At 45.8% G+C, this 12,950-nt stretch overlaps 1 pseudogene; it reads left to right on the forward strand.

Annotated features, from left to right (window-relative positions):
- The first annotated feature begins 2,914 nt into the window (after window positions 1–2,914).
- Window positions 2,915–3,007, forward strand: LOC122683979 (annotated as a pseudogene).
- Window positions 3,008–12,950: the final 9,943 nt, after the last annotated feature.

Below are 12,950 nucleotides of genomic sequence, written 5' to 3' on the forward strand. Positions count from 1 at the left end.
ATGTGAAGAACTGACTCATTTGAAAAGACCCTGATGCCGGGAAAGACTGAAGGCAGGAGGAGAAGGGGACAACAGAGATGGTTGGATGGCATCACCGACTCAATGGATATGAGTCTGAGTAAACTCCAGGAGTTGGTAATGGACAGGGAGGCCTGGCGTGCTGCAGTCCATGGAGTCGCAAAGAGTCGGACACAACTAAGCGACTGAACTGAACTGAGGACTTCCCTGGTGGGCCAGTGGTAAAGAATCTGCTTTCCACTGCAGGGGACGCAGGTTCAATCCCTGGTCAGGGAACTAAGATCCCACATGCCTTAGGGCAACTAAGCCCATGAACCACAACTAGAGAACCCTATGGGCAGCAACAAAGAGCCCACACAGAGCAACAAAGACTCAGTGTGTGTGCTTAGTCGCTCACTTTGTCTGACTCTGTGTGACCCCGTGGACTGTGACCGACCAGGCTTCTCTGTCCATGGGATTCTCCAGGCAAGAATACTGGAGTGGGTAGCCATTTCCTTTTCCAGGGGATCTTCCCAACCCAGGGATCAAACCCAGGTCTCCCACATTGCAGGCAGATTCCTTAGCATCTGAGCCACCAAGGAAGCCCAAGAATACTGGAGAGGGTGGCCTGTCCCTTCTCCAAGGGATTTTCCTGACCCAGGAATAGAAGCAGGGTCTCCTGCGTTGCATGTGGATTCTTTATGAGCTAAGCTACCAGGGAAGCCCAAAAGTGATGCACACAGTGATGTAAATAATCACTGGAAGCAATTATTCTGTTTTAATATTATCCTGTATCCCTGAACAGAAAGTAGGAGTTTTGAGTCAGCCACCTGGTAACAATAAAAGTAAAAGTGAAAGTGTTAGTCCCTCAGTTGTATCCAACTCTGTGATCCCACGGACTGTAGCCCACCAAGCTCACCTGTTCCTGGGATTTTCCTGGTGAGAATACTGGAATGGGTTGCCACTTCCTTCTCCAGGGGATCTTTCCTACCCAGAGATCAAACCCACGTCTCCTGCATTAGCAGGTGGCTTCTTTTACCACTGAGACACCTGGGAAGCCCACAAAGACCCAGCACAGCCAAATTAAAAAATAACTTTTTAAATACAATAAAAAAATAAAAGGAGAGTCCAGCAAGCGCATCTCCTCCCCACCCCGTCCAGCAGTGCCTCCTGCAGAGCCAGGATCATGCTGGGACCAAGCACTAGGATGCCTTTTCTCCTCAGTCTAACTGGAGTGACAGCATGACTGTAAGAGGTGCATCTGTGGGGCTGGACCGGGTCATGTCCCTGTTCATACCCATGATGCACCTGGGCAGCACTCAGGCCTTGGGCCCCAGAGCTGTCAGCTCAGTGCCCTCCGCAAATACTAAAATGAATTAAATTATTCATTTATTTCTTTAAAAGTACACAGGGTTCGACCATCACAAAGCCCACTTTTGATCTGATTCCTGACACGCAGGGCTCAAGTCAGCCAGGTCTTGTGCAGGCCAACAGACACATCTTGTTAAGTCTTACCCAGCAGGTGACGCTCAATGGGACGGTGCTAAAGAAATAGGCTGGGGAAGGTGACTGTCTACTCCAGGCCCTATTTCCAAATGCAGCGCATGATAAGCAGCGGTGCAGAACTATAACCTTCAGTTGTCAGAGCATCTTTGTACTTTTGTTCTTCAAAGGCAGAGTGTTTTCTGGCATGTTGCTACCGGAGCAAAAAAAAAAAAAAATAGTCCCTTAATTTCTACATATGCATGCCTATCACACTGATGCATCTCATTTCTTGTTGCAGTGCATGTTGTCACAGGACCATTAAATAATTTATGCCTTTAATGTATTTATCAGCTCTCCTGTGTGTGTGTGTGTGTGTACGGATCCTGTGTGCCAGTTTCAAAGATGTCTTCTCTATTAACAGAAAGCAAGCAACCTCTTGAGTCATTCTCCACCATGAAATAAACTTTGCATCTTATGCATCAAATGAGTAAAAAGTGATAACAGGTCCCTGTTCTTTACACAAAATGAAGTACTCGTTTACACCAGAAAAGCAGCTGAACTAAGCATTTTACACTACATATTTTCTAAAATTGCTCCCCTTCCTTCTTCTTTTCTAAGGAAGGTCTCTGTTACTCCATGTCAGCTGTAAAGGGAAAATGGCTCCTCAGTTTCAACTTGTTCTATTTACGCTGCATTTTCTTTGCTCCCACCTTGGAATGTTTACCAGGCTTGTCATCAAGATCAGCGTCGGAGCGCCCAGCAGTGCCAAGGGTGGTACCAGGTGTGTGTGTTTGGCAGCCCTCGCCTCCACGGCTGCCCACAGGCTCCAACTTGGATTCGGCCGTGGTGATCATTCACACCCTTGCAGCAGCAGCAGGTCGGGGTGCTTCCAGCAAAGACGACAAGCAGCAATAGTGAGCACCAGGGCAGCAGCTGCTGTGGGCCAAGTCGGGGGACTGCACCTGGCTCGTGTCAACTTCCTGCTCCAGCCACCGCCCACCACCCACGGTTCTCATTCGGAAGGCTTTTGTGTCTTGCTGGTACCATGAAAGAATTGCCAGAATGATACAATCTTAGAGGAAGGGAATCTCAAAAACATGTCGTTGGACCTGCTCGTTTTAAAGATAAGGAAGTGGAAGCCCTGAGGGTGTAAGTTTCTTGGCCATGCTCATGTAGGTGGTTATTGGCAGAGTAATGACAGGCATCAAGTCACTGAAGCCACTTTCTAATGATCTTTCTGCCGTACCGGTGACTTTTCAACATTCGTTAGGCACAATCCATACAGTATGGAATATTTTACATCATCACCTACAGTATCTACAGATATGCCCAACTAACACAAAATCTCACAAAACAATAGTTATCTTTACTATATGTTATATACTCTAGTATTTTCTCTTATAGTATATTTGTTTTAAAAGAGCCTGGAGATTGCTTGGCAGCATGTTACTAAAACTGGAACAATACAGAGAAGATTAACATGGACCCTACACAAGGATAACATGCAAATTTTCCCCATTTTTTTTCCCCACATTTACCAAATGTTCCTTTTCTTTCCAGGGATAATATTTATAGGTACACAGTCAAATAATTTGCATTTTTCCTAATTAGATACATCTACTGAATATCTAGGAAGGTGGAGTTGATATAGGTATAGAGAAGGGTCCCCTCCAGCTCGAACCTGTCACATGCCCGATCAGGAATAAGCTTATTGTCTGATCTGTCCTTAATTTTGAAAAGGCAGAATGATCTAACAGAGAGAACACTGGGTCTAGTCCTGGCTCCACCATCTTGCAAGTGTGTGACTTGGGGTGAATTTTCTCTGGGTTCTGCTATCTCAACTGCAAGATCAAGCTGTTGTTAATTGACAAGACTTCTGAGGAGGAAACACAATAATGCAAATGAATGCAATAAAAAGCTCTATTCACAAGACTTGTCCTGGAACAGCAATGGTTTTAAATTCTCACATTTCAGAGAAATATGGTGTCTCAAGATGTTTCTGGATTCTCATCAAAACACCTGCATAATGTATTATGAATAAATTTGGTACAATAAAGGAAAACTAAGCCCTGGAACTGAATCATTTTTAAATGCTTTTGCAGGTGTTTAGAGAGGAGGAGTTGACCCTAAATCCTGAAGATGTTCAGCCTCAGAAAAGGAGAAGTCATTGAGGTCAAAGATGAGTCTCTGCTCTTAAAAGGAAAAGGTGATCAGTCACAAATTGAAAATCATAATCAAGAAAGGCTGCTGTCAGTGGGTACAAAGAGGAAGAATTGAGTGAACATACTATAAAACAATCAGATGCAATAGCCATGCTAAAGGCTGGTGGAACATGTGGGGTGGAATGAAAGAGAAGAGTTTCAGATGCATTCAGTGCTGCCCAGCTGCTTTTGAAGAAGGCATCTTTCTAGGAGGTGGTTTGGCTTGGGTTCAGCATATTCCAGCTTTGGACTCACCAAATCCAATAGAATTTTTTTTTTAAACTGCTATAAAATTATTTTTGTTAAATATTCAAAATGTCTGTAATAACATAACCTTGCCCAAAGTAACAGTTAGAAGGATTTTTGACAGCTGAAAATGTTCAACAAAGCCATTCAGAAGCTGGTTGTGATGCTCTACTTGGAGATATGCCTAGGGTTAAAAAAAAAAAAAAAAAGGCATCACAGGTCCTACTAAGGTACTGAGAGCTGCCTCATGGCTGCTCCTGCTGTGTGAAGCAGAGCGGAAGTTGTAGCAAAGATACTGAAGAGGGGGAGGACCCTGTGTGGCCAGAGTGGGTGGAGGTGGTGTGCAAGTGGTGTGTTCTCATTCCTGAAAGAGTGCATTACCACTATTAATGAACTGTTACAGGAAGCTCAGAGCTGTGTTTCTCACCAGTAACTTCAGAGAAATCACTTGAAAAAAAAAAAAGACCAAAGAAAAGGTTATAGGTTTCAGTTAGGGGTATCAGTTGACAAAGTGCATGATGGTTTATGGCTGTCATGGTGCACGCCCACAGATTACATATTTTGTGTTTTTGAATGAAAAGACATTTGTATGTTCTTCTTAAAAAAAATGCCAGCTATGCTTATAAAATTTATTCCACAGCCCACCCAATAGAGCATTTGAAATCAGCACACCCGTGGTGCGGAGGGGTGAGCCCTGAGTGTGGGCAGTGTGCCCTCTTTCCCCACAGACTCACCTCCAGCCTGTCTCATTTGCTCCACCAACACCTACTCCTATTGCACCCTCTGAAACCTCTGTTCCATGGTGAGAAATCCTCCCTTGACTTTAGTGGGGGGAGCACTCCTTTCTCTTCCTGTTTCCTTCAGAGTCTGGTTCTCTCAGCCATGAACTCACCATCCCACTCCACTGCTCCCAGACTCCCAGGGATGGGGAGGGAGGATCTGTGCCCTCTTGACCCCTTGGAGACAACACTGCTCTTCCACCTTCATGTAAATCCCTCCTTCCCTCCTCACACCACCTGTTCACCCACTGTTAGTAAGTGAAAGTCGCTCAGTTGTGTCCGATTCCTTGTAACCCCATACACTACACAGTCCATGGAATTCTCCAGGCCAAGAATACTAGAGTGGGTAGCCTTTCCCTTCTCCAGGAGATCTTCCCAAGCCAGGGATCAAATCCAGGTCTCCCACATTGCAGGCAGATTCTTTAGCAGCTGAACCACAAGGGAAGCCCAAGAATAGTGGAGTGGATAGCCTATCCCTTCTCCAGCAGATCTTCCCAGTCCAGGAGTCGAACCAGGGTCTCCTGCATTGCAGGTGGATTCTTTACCAACTGAGCTATCAGGGAAGCCCACTACTGCCCCCAAACCTCCCACTGGCATCTTGGTGGCTTACCACCTTCTTTTCTATCCTAGAGCCTCCCATCAACATGGCACTTCCATATCTACATGGACCACCACTACCCTCTCCGCTTCATTCCCTTCCTCCCCTGGTTACAAATCTGACTTTGGAATAATTAGTATCATCTCACGAGTGGTGTCCTCCACCTTCCACCCCCATTCTGTCCATTTCCCCTCATTCTCTCAGCTCTCTTGTGGCTTGGCTTCACTCCCCATCCAACCTAGACTCTAGGGACGAGAGCTTCAAGCACTCTACTGACAATCTGGACCAATGGTCACTAATTTATTTCATAATGTACATCCAAAAGCAATACAGGAGAAATAATCAGGCACATATCTCTGACATTCACTCATTCATTCATTCATTCATTCATAAACTGCAAACAGTTTACTATTGGATCAACATTTTCTTCTCTTTAAAATGTACCATAAATGATAAAGAATCTGCCCGCAATGCAGGAGACCCAGGTTTGATCCCTGGGTTGGGAAGATCCCCTGGAGAAGGGAAAGGCTATCCACTCCAGTATCTCTGCCTGGAGAATTTCATGGACAGAGGAGCCTGGTGGGCAAACTGTTCATGCAGTCACCAAGAGTCAGACACAACTGAGCGACTAACACACACACACACACACACACACACACACACACAAATATAAGGGCATTAACAGCCAGTATCGTAAGAGCTTCAGTGTTCTCTCCCCATTCCTGGTGGATCATTTTACACAGGCCCTGGAGGCAGGCACATGCCCATCTCAGAGCCACAGCCCCCATCCCCATCTCTCTTCCCACTGTCACATCCATCCTGAGAAACCAGCCCAGAACCCATCAGCCACAGGTGCCCCGTTCTCTTCCAGGTGGCTGCATGATGCTGGGGGCCAGCTGGGTCCCAGGCAGCTTCTGTAGACGTACCTTCCTCCTCAAGGCCCTGTCACTGAAAGCGTCAAGGGCTAAAGTCAAGCCTGTTGGCAAGAAAACTTCCTGCCCCTCTACCACCAGCACCGAGGACAGTGCCTGGCCTTTGCCCTCGATCCTCGGTGTCTGATGCATTGCATGGTGCACACACGTGGCCTCTCCATCACTCTGGGCCACACGGTGGCAAAGGCATGAAGAACATACACAGAAAACCCAACAGGTCAGGGGTTCCAGTTGGGCACAGGCTTGGTTCTGAAGCTGTACGAGGGCCACTTGCCCCCACAGCACCTGTCTGCCCAGCATGACCCTCCAACAGACCAGGCCTTCAGAAGCCAGACACACCACAGCTGACTGGGCTCTCGTTAGGCCACATGTGACTGAATCAGTTTAATTAAAGCCCACTGCACACCCTTACTGTTCCAGGGGGTTGCTATGGAGGCAGGAAATAGGGCCCCTCCAGACAAACTTCTCTTTACTCACAGGCTTGGAGAAGCCTGGGCTCAGGACACCTCCATCTCCTTCTGGCTCCAGCTCATAGAAGGATTCCTTGGCTATCACAGGGTGGAGGTGGGTGAGAGCGGGACGCATCTTGAAGGAGCAGCACTGAAGGGGCCCGGAGCACCGATGCCAGAGCAGCACTTAGGAGAGGTGATGACGAGCGCCACGGAGTGTGCTGGTAGGTGGGCTTTCCTCTCTGGCCGGAAGGAATCTTTTGCACTTTCCCTAGCCCCACTCCCTATCCTGCCCCCTGCTCATTACCTGGAGATGCAGGCCCAGGTAAGCAATGTCTGCAGGACACACAACAGCTAGCGCACTGTCTCAGGAGGGTAAAGATGATTCAGAAAAAATTCCCTCCCCTCCCGTCAATTCTTTCGTCTTCTCTTCCTCCACTCCCAAGCCCAGTGTTTCATATCCAGTGATCCACGACTGACCCCTGCCTCAAAGTCACTTTTGGGCCTATTTAAAATGCAGATTTCTGGGCCTCTGTCAGCCTAAATCAGAAACTCTGAAACCAGAGTCACGAAGTCTGCAGTTACTCAGTTCTTCCCAACCACTCCTTGTTAATCCACACCCCCTCTCCACCTTACCACCATTCCCACGTGCCCCCCACTCCTCAGGGCATCATAATGATGCCAACAGGGACTGAAAGGGAAGGACCTGGCAGGAGTGAGACCCCCTGGGCGCTGCCCTGCCTGCGCTGACCATGAGTGTCTCCTTTACTGAGCTTCATTCTCACCTGGGACATCTCACATGGCTCCTCGGGGCCCCGCTGAAATTAAGTTGGCCTACTTGTCACAAATGAATTCTGGGCAAGCTGGGGTCTTAATACCTTGAACTCAGATAAAGTCACCAGGAAGAAAGCAAGTAAATCAGGGAGCTGAGATCTGACCTAGTGTTGATCTCTTTTGGGCCAAAACCACCATCTACTATTAGGTCTCTGGTAACGGGCCAGCAAAGATGGAAATGTTAATCAATGCTAAGCCAGAGTTACAAATAAAAAAGACGAGTGGCATCTACTCACCTCCAGGGGATGGGTGTGAACTTGAGATAACTATGACGGTGAAGCTCTCGAGACCCAAAGACAGTTCTCTGATCCGTTCTTTCGCTCACGGAATTTCCGTGGCCCCAGTCAGCGTGCAGCTCTGACAAGTGAGCTATTTTTGTACGTGAACAAGTACAGTGATTGCTATCTGTTCTCTGAATCAAGGATAAAGAGGAAAGGTGAGAGGGAGAGAGAAAAAATGGAGGTGAGATGCAGAAATACAGACACGCGGGAAGGATACTGGAAATCGGAAGAAAAGGCGCCAGGCGGCCTTCCCAGGGAGGAAATACCCGGGAAGGAAGGGTGAGACTCCAAAGGGCCAGGTGGCACCTTGGCGAGCATAGGACAGCGCCTCCCTCTGGTCTCACAGGATCCTGGGGCGGCTAATGATGACGTAGGCAAAGGGCTTCATAAAAGGTCAAGTGCTACCCATTCAGGCGGCCAGCTCCCTGTTTGTGACCGTTTCCAACAGCCCCAGCCTAAGACCCGGACACTACAGACCACGTGGCAAACCAGCAAACACGTTTCCATTAAGTGGATCCTGATCTACTCTTCCGGCACCGGATTACCTAGGGACCTTAATAAGGATGCTATTTTAGCAAGAAACTGAAAACGAGCAGAAAACATGCCCTCAGAATATGTTGAATCCATCCTGTAACACCCCACTCCACCAAGAGCCCATGTTCCACATAGGTTTTAATGTATTTATACATTTTTGTTTTGAGACCAGCAAGGCCTGAGCCACAGCTTCCTGCGTTCTGCCTCGTCAGTGTGAAAAAATTTGTTGCCCTAGGCCCCTTCAGTTTCCTCTGGGGCTCTCCTCCTCAGAGGCTGACTAAGATGAGAAGCTTACCCCACAAGGTAATAAAGAGACTGCTCTCGGTTCTCATTCAACCCTTGGGCTTCCTGTCGGCTCCTGAGGCAGCTTTGCGGAGGTGTGCGTGCCACCACAACCTGACCACAAGAGGGCGCCAGAGAGCAAGGAGGGCCCAACATTCCAACCCCGCCCCCGACTCCGAAGAGTGGAGTCCCAGTCCCTCCTCCTTCCCAGAAATTGGGAAGCTTCATGGTCCTTGTGGATTCACTGAAACAAACATGTCACCTTTATTGGACAGTTCCTTGGTAAACTCCTATTTTCTTCTTTCTCAAGTTTGGGTAGAAAACAAAACAATTAATTTAAAAAGCAGCACAGGAGAGCCTAAACATTATTTATGTCTCTAATTATCTCATTCTAGTGGGTATTTTAGTCCCTGTCTGGTCAGGACATTAATTATCTTCATAACTACAGCAAAAGTTAAATAATAAGCACCCAAGGCTCCAGCACTAGTGTAATGTGCAACCCTAAATGAACTTATACATTTTATTAATGGATGCTTTATACAACTCCATATATTATAAATCAAACAAGAAACCTATTTCTATCTTTTAAGGGTGCAGAGGAAAAGCTTTAACATTATCGAGGATAATTTTTATTAAGTTTAAGACTCCCTTTTTTTTTCAATAATGAGACTGTTATGAGGATAATTTAATCTAGTTTGTCATGAGGCACCCTGGCTTGTTAAATAAGTTAATAAATGACTGTGCATTAATCAAAGTGACAAAGCTATGAAGAGCAGGGGATGGGAGACAATTCTGGTGATAGTATTAATTAGTATTTAATTAGAAACTTAGGGCCCATAAATAAAAAAAAAATCATGGTAGAGACATTTATGCAAATTGCTAGCAGCCTGCAGTAGACTTAGCTTTGCTTTAAAGAAACACGATTTTTTTCTCCTAGCATACTGTACACAGCAGCACTGCGGCCACATCACGTGGCTTAAACGAGCTCTTCTTTTGTTTCCAATTTGTTCCAATTACAGGCCTGTAAATTCAAATCATTCTTTTGACTGTGTTGATTGAAATGTAGAGTTTCACAATTTCTACTGGGAGTTATTTAAAAAAAACATAAGAAGAAATGTTTTAGAGAAGTAAAGTGTTTCAGATTTTTTTCCCTCTGCTGTTTTAATTAAGATGTGTGCCACCATTTCCTAAGAACAATTGTGGCTTCCATTTGGTACACAAACAATGCCTCCTTTCTAATCCTGGTGAGCTGTAACTGGGTTTTGTTATGTGATATTATATTGGAGACTGCATGGGCTCAACTGCCATCGTTTTTATTATAATCATAGCACTTTTCCCTTTTCTCTCAATCATATGCTTTGATAATGGGCAATTTTTGATGGCCCCAAAAGATAATAACCATTTGGTTCTGAACGTCACTGCTTTCCTAGGGTACATGTCCTCTTTTTCAGACTTTATTATTTGTTGCATTTATTCAAGAAAGGTTATCCACAGTAAAAACTGCTTTTTCTATTCAACAGTCTATCTCTGTCATGGTTCATTTATGTGTGAGCATGACGGACTGAAACCCGTATTATCCACAGCTGACAAGTGTCAGGCCGACAGTTCAATCAGCCCTTCCTTAAGATGATGCCCAGGGCCCTGTGTTTGAAGTAGGACAATAAAGCAGGCAACACAATCAGGGTCAAGCTGATCCAATCCCTGTATATAAAGGGGATTCTGCCTAATAACACAGTGCGATTTTTTTCCCCCTCTCCAAACACATTAGTCCTTAAACAGTGACTTGGCCCTTAAGAAAATCTGTGACTGACATGAAAATGCTGAAGTTTTAACGCAGTTGGTTTATCCATAACCTCATGGGGCTGCTGCTTTGTGCAGACTGGTTTTGTCAAAGTCAGAAAAATAATGTATTCAGTGTCTGATCATTTTTAGGGAGTTATTTGAATGGGATCTTAAGTCAGACATCCTGATGTTGACACAGGGATCAGTTTCTTGTCCTTTTGTTTTACATATGTGGAACAGATCATTTGCATCGGCTAACAAAAATTAAATCTCTGAAAAAAAGCACGCCATAGTGAGCTCCCTTCAGCAACATTCCACCATTCCCTCCACCTGCTTTGGAAGCAGAATTTCTTGGTGTTTTTTGATATTAGGTCTCTCTAGAACACAGACTAGAATGCAAACCTAATCTTCAAAATCAGTGCTCCCTCAGTTTGAGCAACACTACAACTCAAACACGCATGAAACCACGCATGCATGCTCAGTTACGTCTGACTCTTTGCGACCCCGTGGTCCACCAGGCTCCTCTATCCATGAGATTTCCCAGACAAGAATATTGGAGTGGGTTGCCATTTCCTTCTCCAGGGGATCTTCCTGACCCAGGGATTGAACTCATATCTCCTGCGTCTCCTGTATTGGCAGGTAAAGAATTGGCATTTTTTACCACTGAGCCACTGGGGAAACTCAGGTATGAAACCATTTCACTGAAAATCTTACCAACCAACAGCAGAGCCAAAGTCAACCAAAGCCTAAGAGTCTGCAGAGGGCCCCTTGGAGGGTCAGGAGACTATTACCTTTGCTCTTCTCCAGACTTTGAACCACTGCAGAAGGCAGCAGGCAGGGAGGAAGTGCTCACCTACCTGATAGTGAAAATGAAAGTTGCTCAGTCGTATCCGACTCTTTGCAACCCCATGGACTATACAGTCCGTGGAATTCTCCAGGCCAGAATACTGGAGTGGGTAGCCGTTCCCTTCTCCAGGGGATCTTCTCAACCCAGGAGTCAAACCCAGGTCTCCTGTATTGCAGGCGGATTCTTTACCAGCTGAGCCACCAGGGAAGCCCCACCTACTTGACAGGTGCTTTGGATAGGGAGGAAGCCAATGACCCTCTGAAAGCTTCATAAAGTTTTTGCCCCAGAAGGTACCATTAAAGAAAATATTAAAAGCAACCTCCAGGATGAGGGAGGTTCAGAGACCTTTGTGACTGCCAATGTCAAGGAGCTTGGAAATGGCCATGGAAGGGCAAAGTTAACAACAATAACAACAACAGAATCCTCCATATTTGCTTCTCATTATCTAGCATTACTGGGCAGACCCAAGGTAATGTAGGAGGGGCTGCTGAAGTCCAAACCAGACAGTGAGTAATGGCGTCCAGGGTTACCAAATAAGACTTTATATCTTGGAGAGTTCTGGAACTTTTAAGTAATATATTCTTTTTTTAATAAATTTATTTTTTAATTGAAGGATAATTGCTTTACAATATTGTCAGTTTCTACCAAACATCAACATCAATCAGCCATAGGTATATCTATGCCCCCTCTGTCTTGAACCTCCTTCCCACCTTCCACTCCATCCCACCCCTCTAGGTTGTTACAAAGCCTGGGTTTGAGTTCCCTGAATCTCACAACAAATTCCCACTGGCTATCTATTTTACATATGCTAATGTGTATGTTTCCATGTTCCTCAACATATTCTTTGTTTGTTAGCTATTCTCCATTTATACCAATTATAAGGTCCTTCCATTTATAATGTCCATCCATTTAGCCACATTTGCTGGCCCACTCTGGCCCGGCAGACCACATCATCCAGGCTCTCTTGGTGGTTAGAGACCATGGGGAGGCACTTACAACAGTCAGTCAAAGGTGGGAGGAGAGAGGCCAGAGGATACCTTCCTTCCATCTCTGAAGACAATGGCCCCTCCAGCCCCCTGCTTCCACCAAACCCCTCCTCCAGGGCTCCAGCTCGCACGGATACAGATCTGTGGTTTCTTCCTCCAGCTCCAGCCCTTTAGTCCTGGGGGCTGAGAGTTCCCCACTGTGGCTAATTTCTTGGTACCTCCACATATCCTGTTTGTTCACCTAGCCCTGCCCCTACTTCTGAACACAGTCCTTTCTTTAAAGTTACCTCTGGAACCATCTCAGGTGAACTGTTTTCTGCCAGGACCCTGACTGATACGTTGAATTACTCAGCTTCCACTTGCTCTTCCTACTTCTCATCCAGTAGTCTAACATACTTTGGAATCTCATAGAGAATCTGATGTAAGATATGAGCTCTCTCCCCAGAAAAAAATTCACTTACACACATGTGCTCAAAATTTTGTGTGCAGTTTTAAAGTGTTCCCAGACTCCTTAAAGACTTTCTACAAATCTTCTAGGTAGTCTGTAACTCCAGTCCCTTCTCTCACCTCTGCTAAGTGAATCTTCCCAGAAAACATATTTCTTCCATTTGACCATGTTCTCACCAAAAATCTCTAGTGGTGTCCTACCAAGCACCATAAAGCAAGAAGACCAAGTCCTCAACAAAGTGTCCCAGGATCAATCTGACAAGTTAGCCG

Source organism: Cervus elaphus, chromosome 25 (genome assembly GCF_910594005.1).
Source record: "Cervus elaphus chromosome 25, mCerEla1.1, whole genome shotgun sequence".
Taxonomy (NCBI): Eukaryota; Metazoa; Chordata; class Mammalia; order Artiodactyla; family Cervidae; genus Cervus; species Cervus elaphus.